General features: G+C 39.5%; 1 protein-coding gene across 1 annotated transcript in view; it reads right to left on the minus strand.

Moving 5' to 3' along the window:
* The window catches only part of LOC119264775, a 34,659-nt gene extending 31,550 nt beyond the window's left edge, over window positions 1–3,109 (minus strand). The window contains exon 1 of the mRNA XM_037543608.1: window positions 3,041–3,109. The gene's annotated coding sequence lies outside the window, so the exon portion shown is untranslated. The remainder of the gene's footprint in view (window positions 1–3,040) is intronic.
* Between the last annotated feature and the right edge of the window lie 7,098 nt (window positions 3,110–10,207).

A 10,207-nucleotide genomic window follows, 5' to 3' on the forward strand; every position in this document is an offset into this window, starting at 1 on the left:
GGAGAGGCTTAAGACTCCTTTGTCTTTCCATCTGATCTCCCTGTTGAGTAATTATAGAAATACAGGGAGATTCACTCAAAAGAGGTCCTGAATATTCTGTAATAACTGTCTCTAGGATGAATCAATCTGAACGAGACAACATGCAATGTACTCCTCGGTATATGGAGCTTTAAAGAAGCCGGGATGCCCCTGCATCAGAGTAATGAGGTGTCGCCGGACAGCTCTCGCTTCGTTTAACCTCTGTTTGCAGACCCCTGTACCCCTTCATGTGTCTGGCAAAAAACGGAGATCACTTCCAGCATCGCATGTAATGCAGTCAATTCATGTGGAGCAGAATATTCAGGGCCTCTTTCGAGTGAATCTCCCTGTATTTTTCATTTTTCTTTCCTGTCAGTTTTGACCAACAGCACAACAGTCAAGGTGTTAAGAAATTATGAGGTCAGTCAATCAAATCTGTATTTGACAACAGCGTCTAGTGGCTCAATGGTCCATCACTAAGATCATAAAACTAGCTCTCCTCAATATTAGGAACTCTTATTGACATTCTTATCATGATTTTAGACCCAAACATAGAATCAACCTATATCATATCATATTAATACTATCCTCAAAAATTCCAACGCTAAACTTATGATGTACTGCTCCTGTAAAGATAAAATATATGAATATATGAAGGAAAATCTCAAAAAGGGAGAGCAGAAAACTCGGGCACCTTTACAGACAGAGCCTTAAAAACCTTAATCTAGAGCTTCAAAAGGCCAAATGATTGTTCTTTTAGACATCATTGATGAAGACATTAAACTCCTGTACATCACTGTGGACAGATTAATAAAACCTTCTACAGTCACCGTTCCTGAACTGCTCTCAGTCAACTAATGACTCATTTTCTCACAAATAAAATAATAAATAGCTGACACATCGTAAAGACATCATTGACAGGAAATAAAACTGAACCACACACTTTTTGTCTCATTTATCTCAATGTAGCAGTCGGTTCCAAAATTCTTAAAAACATAAACAGTCCCAGCCTTGCTTAAGCAAATTTATCCCAAGAGTTCAATCTACTCAACAAAAACTTCAATCAGATCAACAAACTTAAATCTCTGCTAATAACCAAAGAACCTTGAGATTCTTCCACCAGACTGAATCCTGCAGAACAATATGGCTTACCATATCTATGTATTTACACAGCTCACTCACCCAAACCCTTCAGTTCTACAGACTCTAACTAGAAACTCTCTGATAATTTCTTAAAACTCATTCGAGTATTCTAATATGGTTCATCCATATCATCATATATCTATCCTGCATCATACATGTTTGGTCAGTACTTTGATTAGCAGTGCTAGACATCAGTAGTTTGACCACACAGCACTGCTGGTCAAACTAGATCAACTGTTCAGGGTCCCCTTTGTCGTAATCATCACTTCATAATGCGCCAAATATGATCAGTGGTGTCAGGTCTGGGCTGCAGGCAGGCCAGACTAACACCTGGACTCTTAATACGGCACAGTGCTGCTGTAATACATGCAGAATGAGGTTTGACATTGTCTTGCTGAACAAGGCCTTCTCTGAAAAAGACGGTGTCTGGATGGCAGCAGATGTTGCCAAAAAATGTATGGATTGTTCAACATTAATGGTGCCTTCATAAATGTGCACGTCACCTGTGCCATGTGCTCTACTGCACCCCTAAACCATCATGAATACTGGCCCAGAGAAAGTGGCAGCATTTCTGGATCCTGTTTAAATATGATTATTTCTGTGTTTTAGAGTTTTAACATGCATTTGTGAATGCAGTGACAAACCGTTTCACAGACAGTGGTTTTCAGAAGTGTTTCTGAGCCCATGCAGTGATTTCCACTACAGAATTATATCGGTTTTTTTATCTAGTGCTGCCTGAGTGCCCAAAGATCAAGGCCAGACAATATTAGTTTTTGGCTGTGTCCCTTACATACAGCGATTTCTCCAGATTCTCTGAATCTTTTAATGATATTATGTACTGTGTATGATGAAAAGTAGAAGCTCTTTGCTATTTTACATTGAGAAACATTAACTTTGAATTGTTGTGGTAACCCCTCCTCATCTTTACTTCTCAAAGACTCCGCCTCTCTGAGATACTCTTTTATACCCAATTGTGTTACTGACCTGTTGCCAATTAACCACCACTTTACCAGCCTTTTGTTGCCCCTATCCCAACTTTTTTTAAACATATTGTTTGCATCAAATTAAAAATGGGCAAATATTTTTCAAAAAACAACATTTCTCAGTTTCAACATTTGATTTGTAGTATTTGTACTATTTTAAATGAAATATAGGATTGCAATGATTGGTACATCATTGCAATTTGTTTTTATTTACATTTTGTACGGCATCTCAACTTTTTTGGAAATGGGGTTGAAAAATAGGGCATATAGTTTCACGGGGGACAAATACATCACTGTCACTCAAAGAAATACCTAAATAAATAAATGAAGTATCATTGTTTTCAAATGTTATTACTATTTCTATGTACCTGACACACCTACATACTCCTGTATATGAAAAACTGCGCGTATGTTTTCTTGTGTTTACTTGTACTTTAGAGTAAGTGAATTTATATACATATAAACATATTAATATTTATACATCCATATTAAATCAATCATGTGAAATCTGGTCTTCCAGTAGCAGAAGGTACAATTTCGTTTCAGTGTCACATGATCACATCGCCCTCTAGTGGTAAATGAGTGGAACATCCCAAAATGCTCCATGTACAGTCTCTCTCTCTCTCTCTCTCTCTCTCTCTCTGTCTTTCTGTCTCCCTAGCCTAAGCACATTAATAGTTTTCACATATTTATCTTTCTTTCACTCGCTCACTCTCACTCGCTCTCTCCCCTCTGTTTGTGTCTCGTGACTGGTTTCAGCACCAGCTCATCTCACATTTCCCTTTAGTTTAATCCACCACTGAGCCGAATTAAAGAATCCATACATTCAGACACTCACAATATCGTGAGTCACAGAAGCTTACTGTCCATTACTATATAATATTTAATGAACTCACGGTGTGAAGTCCAGAGCGGTGAAACCTGTGAACAGCTCCTCTTCGCTGAGGGCGTCAGCTTAAAGTTACTTTCAGTTTTGTTTCTATTCAACACCAACAATATCGCCATCTAGAGGTTAGGTGGAAAAAACATCCTTCTCCCAGCAGGCCTCAGTTTAAACAGGCCACATGCCCTCTCCAAAACAGTTTGTTGACAGGATTTTTTCTCTCTTATGAGAATGATTTATTCTCTCTTAACATTGTGCTTGATTTAGTCGGTTATCCACTGAAATATTTATTCAGGTTTAGAACTGTGCTTATTTTGATCTTTATGCTCTTGTGAAGCTACTGTAGCGACTCAGAGATTAGACCAGTAACACATGTTTAATAACTTCATAAATGTGTCATAAAAGTAGAATTACAAGGAAAATTCATACTGACATCATCGTCTTGGTGGATCTCAATGCAGAATTGTAATTATGAAAACTGCACCCATATATGGTGCCATCTTTATTACTGTTACACTGTAAAACTTGCACTGAGTAATTTACTCAGTTTATTTGAGTGTATACAACAATAAAAATGTGCTGCTCATACTCAGTTCAGGGAATTTCTTATGGTGAATTGATTTGAGGAACCTAAATGATTTAAGTCAATTGAGTTCACTGAAGTCATCAGGTTTTACAGTGTACTATTAATGTAATTATTTAAAACATTCAAACATACTGATACAACTCTTCAGTAATTTGCCTATCAATTACTCAGTACACAGAGTGGTAATAAGCATTCCCTCTATATTTATTTAATACAACAGTACACTTGGCAAAACCTTTGGTGTCTCCTTTCTGGAACTGCTCTGGAGAATTTTATCTGGTTGCTGCCCCCCCCCCAGCAGTGAAATTAAATATCCCCCCACCCTAAAAACACATTTACTGCAATGACTTTGACTTACACAACAAAATATTTCAGGCATAATCTCAAAATACAGCAATCAGCAGAAAAACAAGGCAGATATGACTTTCAAGTCATTATATACACGTACATGAAATGAAACTTTTATTAACCAGTTATGGAATATTATTAATGTTTGAAAGACCAATACAAACACAAACAGATTTAACAAACAACAGCATCTTTATTTACCTGACCTTGCTTATTGAGCAGAACAATAACAGCACAGTGATGATGAGAAGGCCTGCTGTGCCTGAAAAATACATGCATTGTTCATAACAAATTGCATATTACATTCTTTATAAAACTGGGTACCGTAAAAGCAGCAGCGCCATTAGTGCAAAAATAAACACCAACATATAACAGCTAATGTATTAATAATTTAGTATTCACAGGTTAATTACTTTAACAGCTGAAATTCACAAAAACATCCAAAAAGAAAGTGCATAAGCACGCCATCAGGCCTACTCTCCCTGAATTTAGTATAACTCAAATATTAAAATAAATAAATGCTGTAATTCAGTGTTTACAGTTAAAATATTGCAGCTCAAATTCTAAAACACATACAAAAAGACCTATAATGCCATCACTGTCTTAAACAAAATATTAAGAAGAAGAAGAAAAGTAGTAGTTCCTGTATATTTTCATCAGCTACATCAACAAGGGTTTCACACACAGTAGGGCTGACAAAGCAGGCAGCTGCTACAAGTGGTGAGAACTTTTCATCGGTTGAATCTAAAATCCAAGCAAAACGCTGGTTCACACTTCCTTTCATTTCCCTTTCAAGAGTGTCAAGCTCTCGATGGCTAGCGTTCTCTTCAAAGTTGGAAAGGTGGTTGAACAGATCAAAGAGTGCAGGGACCACCAGGGACATGGACATGGGGTCACTCTGAAGGGTTTGAGTATGTTCTGCAAAAGGAAGCAATAGTTCATGCAATGACTTCAGCTTTTGAGCAACCTGTCCCATCCCATGTTGTTTGCAATTTGGTAGACCGAGTCTTTCACTTTGAGGAGGTGCGAAATCAGGTTGAACCTGCTTGACCAGCATGTGGGGCAGTCATTTACAACAATAAGGCCACACTCGTCCAGTAGCCTTTGTGCTGCAATGGAAGACCTGCGAAAGAGCTTTACCACTGACCACTGATCAAGGACTCTCTTGACACTTGATTCCTTCTGTATCGTGTGGATGATGAGCTGTAAGGTGTGCGCGACACACTGTGTCTGTTCCACATCCATGTCGACATGATGATACCCAACGACAGAAACACAGATAAATATAAGTATATGTAGCGCCCCTTTGCCTACATTACTGGCAAGACCTCTAGAAACAAGTAAATCAACTAAATAACTATGGGGAGCCCTGAGTTCTTATCAATTGTGGTGATAAAACAGCAATAGTTTAGATCGGATTGGTTATGAGTACTATTACCTTGTAAATGTCTTGTAAACACACCTTTTTAATCTTTTTAACTAAGTAGTAAGATCACAATGGAATGATGAATTGCAAATGAAATGTCTTTTTACTTTTTTCTTAAAAATGCCTTGAAATGAAATTACAATGAATTAAATAAACCAAAATGAAATACCCCTGTAATGTTCCTTTTAAACAAGCTAAATGCACCGTACCACAGTCCTTAGAGTGGGCTCAGAGCTTAAAATAAACTCAAATGGCTCTTACAGCAATGCACCATCAGAATGAATGTGCCTTAGCACACAAACCTTAAATCCAAAGTTCTCCTTTAAATTTCTAAAGTTTCCCTTTAAACTGGAAAAATACCCTTTAAAGTTCAAAATACAATCCCACTTCAGTTCAATACCAAAGTCACTAGTAAATATCCTGCGCTATTAACTCTAAACTAAGATTTCCCCCAAAAGTGCCCTGTTGCAGGCCTGGTTCGTCGCTTGGGTGCGTTGGGGCCTGGAAATTAAACACTGGCCGCTTCACTCAATGAGGAAAATAAAATGAAACGGACTCTGAACCTGTTCGTTCCGAATAGGAGCGGAGAGTAATAGCGAGTGATCACGCCGCTGAAGCGTGGACCTGTTGTGGCTCGTTCCTCAGCAGACGCCGCCTGCATGGACTCCCTCAGCACCGAATCTCCAAGTCCCCACCGTGTCGCTGGTCTCGGCCGTCTTGTCCACACAAAACCCCAACTCCTCCGGTGTTCACGGCAATTCTAACCCCACGGTTCTCAAAGCACAGCCACGGGCCGCTCACTAGCTTTGTAGCAGACCCCCTGCACTGTCTCGGAACCTGGCGTGCTGTCGCGCTGGCCGCTTGCAGTTCTCACGAAAGTCTAAAACTCTCAAACAAACCGAAGGAAAAGTGTCCTAAAGCGCATTACTACAGTCCACTGCCTGCTGAAGTGTTCTAGCAGAACTCTTGCAGCAGATTCTCCCCGACAGCCTGGGAAAGTTTGGGCTTAGCATATACTGGCAGGAGGAGACAAACCAACTGACTGACCCCTTCACCGTCCTCCGACGAACAGTTCAGGGGTCAGTGTCCTCGACCAATCAGAAATTAGGGAAATAATTCGGCAAGTTTCACAAACAGAAATAAAATACAAAAATGTACAAAACAAAGGCATTTGGCCTACGAATAATACTAGTGCCTGAAAATAGCCTTTAAACGTTTTTAAACATTTAACCCTTTTAATTCTAAACCTTAATGAATTGAAAACTATCAATCATGTGAAAATGTAATTGCCCTCTAAACTTAATAAGAGGTTGTGCCGCCCTTGGCAGTAACAGCTGCAATCAAATGTTTGTGATAACTTCCGATGAGTCTTTCACATCACTGTGGAGGAATTTCGGCCCACTCTTCTTTGCATGATTGTTTTAATTTGGCTACATTGAAGGGCTTTTGAGGATGAACTGACCGTTTAAGGTCTTGAGATGGGATTCAGGTCAGGACTTGCCTGGGCCACTCCAAAACCTCAATTTAGTTTTTTGAGCCATTCATAGGTGGACTTGCATGTGTGCTTCAGATCATTGTCTTGCTGCATAACAAATTTCACCCCGTCCCTCTTATTGTGGAATCGTGTACATTGACCTTAACTGAGGTAAGTGAGGCCTGCAGCTCTTTAGATGTTTGTCTGGGGTCTTTTGTGATCTTCTGGAGGAGTCGTCAATGTGCTCTTGGAGAAACTCTGGTAGGCCGACCACTCCTGCATTCTTCCTTCAATAAAATAATTTAAAACAAGCATTTTGTGTTTACTTAGTTTTCCAGTGTCTAATATCAAAAGTAGTTTGAAGATCTGAAACACTGACGTGTGACAAATATGAAAAATAGAAACTGAAGAGGCAAATACTTTACATGGCCCTGTAGATACAGTGTCTATATACTGGGTCTAGATGGCCTCTACCCCTCAGAACTACCAGATACCAGGGCGGTTTCTTTCCACATGCTAATACTCTTTGTTCATCATATTGTCCACTTCATTCACCAATGGACGGAACTAAATTCCTCGGATGTGTCTGCATTGACTCGATTCTGATTAAAACTATTGTACATGTTCCTAGCATTGAACGTCTCTGGTGTGATGTCAAGACCTGCGTTACCTCAAAGTACTACAACATGCTTCAGAGTCTGGAGAGGGATCAGCTTCTCTGTGTTTCCTCTGCAGGTTGGGAACTCCAAGCACTCTTAACTTCTCAGAAAAACATCAGTTATGGATATTTAACTTTTCAGTTAACAGAAACCTGTACAGAAAATTAGATTCTTACCCTGAGCATGGTTATGAAAATGTTATGAAAATGTTCTTCATTTTGATTTTGCATGTTGTGTGGCTCATACTTTACATATTCATACAGCACTCTCCATAATTATTGGCACCCCTCGTTAAGATATTCTTAGGTTTCTAATAATTTTTTTTAATAATATAGGACAACAATGCAAAAAAGAAAAACCCTTAATTAAAAAACTTTAATTAAAGTGCATTTAATCAGTGGGAAAAAAATCCCACATTAAGAAATAATTCTTTTACATGAAATCATCTGTGCCACAATTATTGGCACCCCTGATGTTAAAACTTTGTACAACCCCCTTTTGCCAACAAGACAGCGCTTAATCTTCTATCACACTTCACAAGATGGAGAATACAGAGAGACGGATCTTCCACCATTCCCCTTTGCACAATCTCTCTAAATCGTCCAGAGTCCTGGGTCCTCTCCTATGCACTCTCCTCTTCAGCTCACCCCACAGGTTTTCAGTTGGGTTGAGGTCTGGGGACTGAGATGGCCATGGGAGGAGCTTGATTTTGTGTCTGGTGAACCATGTTTGTGTAGATTTGGCCACATGTTTAGGGTCATCATCTTGCTGAAAGACCCAGTGACGACCCATCTTCAGCTTTCAGACAGAGGCCACCAGATTTTGATTTAAAATGTCCTGGTATTTCAAAGAGTTCATGACGCCATGCACCCTAACAAGGTTCCTGAGGCCTTTGGAAGAGAAACAGGCCCACAGCATCACTGATCCTCCCCCGTACTTCACAGATGTGTGTGAGTTGCTTCTCTACATACTCATCTTTTGTGTTACGCCACACCCACTTAGAGTGTTTGTTGCCAAAAAGCTCCATCTTGGTGTCATCTGACCAAAGCACACGGTCCCAGTTGAAGTCCCAGTACTGCTTAGCGAAGTCCAGACATATTTTCTAGGAACTGTTTGGGGCAGGCAACAACTGTGGAGCAGGTGATTTCATGAGAAGTCATCAAAAAAACAAAGTTAAAGGCTAGGGGTGTGACGAGATCTCGCGCGATGTATCTCAGCGATATTTCTCGTCGCGTTAAAAAATCTGTCTCGCGGGATTTGTGATCCAGCAAGCAGCCAGAATGACGTCGGAAAATACAGGTATTACTATTGAAGATGCCCCCGCCACTTTCAAATCGTTTGTTTGGCAGCATTTTGGGTACCCGGCGGAAATGATAAATGGCAAGAGCGTGACTGATAAGACACGGACCATATGCAAACATTGTATGAAAACAATGCCGTACACCGCGGCTAATACGAGCACGATACAGAGACATTTACAGCACCACCATCGTGCCTTTCTGTCCCTGCTACCTCTGTTCCAAGTGAGCGCATCTTTTCAACAGCAGGAGACATAGTCAATGCGCAAAGATCAGAACTGCTGCCAGAGAATGTGGACATGCTAATATTCTTAAAAAAGAACATGGCTGTGTAGTTGCAGCAAATTGTCAGTGACATACTTGGTCAGGCTCTGTTTGCACTATTTGCACTCTGTATTGACAGAGAAGAACTTTTTGTTTTGCACATAATATTGTTTGCACTTGAAAAAAGGAGAAATATTTATTTTATTTATTTTAACTTTTATAAAATTTTATTTTAATTTCAATTTGTAGAGGAAGAAGTTTATTAAAAGTTCATGCTTACATCATGCATGTTAAGAGTTATAATAAAACATTTCAAAATGCATGTGCAACTCAGTCAAATAAAAGTCTGTTGTCCAGTCATATAATTTGTCATTTTAGTTTTCTTAAAATCACGTCTCGTTCTCGTGAACCCAATATCGTGTCTCGTCTCGTCTCGTGAGCTGAGTGTATCGTCACATGCCTATTAAAGGCTACATTTTTCAGTGAGAGATGATGTTTCTGAAATAAAAACTGCATTTATTTTAAGGCTTTTAATACATCTTAAAGAGGGGTGCCAATAATTGTGGAGGGCGGTGTATATATTAACCCGCTAGCTGTGAAACAACTCACTAGTCATAGTGCATTAGCTCCACGCTAACCTGCTAGCTGTGAAATAGCGTGTTAGCTCTATGCTAACCTGCTAGCTGTGAAGTAGCGTGTTAGCTCTATGCTAACCTGCTAGCTGTGAAATGGTTTGTAAGCTCTACGCTAACCTGCTAGGTTTGAAGTTACGTGTTAGCTCCATGCTAACCCTCTAGCCTCTGTTTAGCCTGAAAGGTGTGTAGTTTCACGTTCAGCTCAGTCGGTTTCGTCTGTGCAGCTGTAAATAAATCAGACGCGACTTTATCAGCACTTTATTTTATTAAATGATCATAATTCTGGGAGTTTAATCAGTTCTTTATTGTAGATCTTCCACTGTTTCTGAACATCGTCTCCATCTGAATCTCCAAACCAGAGAAACACAGACTGAACTGCTTTATAAATGAGGCACAGCACAGCCAATCAGAACACAGCTCATTTACATATAGTTTTAAACACACAAACAAATACAGACAGTTTCATTATAAATGTAACGTGGCGAACGGG

Source organism: Pygocentrus nattereri, chromosome 12 (assembly GCF_015220715.1).
Source record: "Pygocentrus nattereri isolate fPygNat1 chromosome 12, fPygNat1.pri, whole genome shotgun sequence".
NCBI lineage: Eukaryota > Metazoa > Chordata > Actinopteri > Characiformes > Serrasalmidae > Pygocentrus > Pygocentrus nattereri.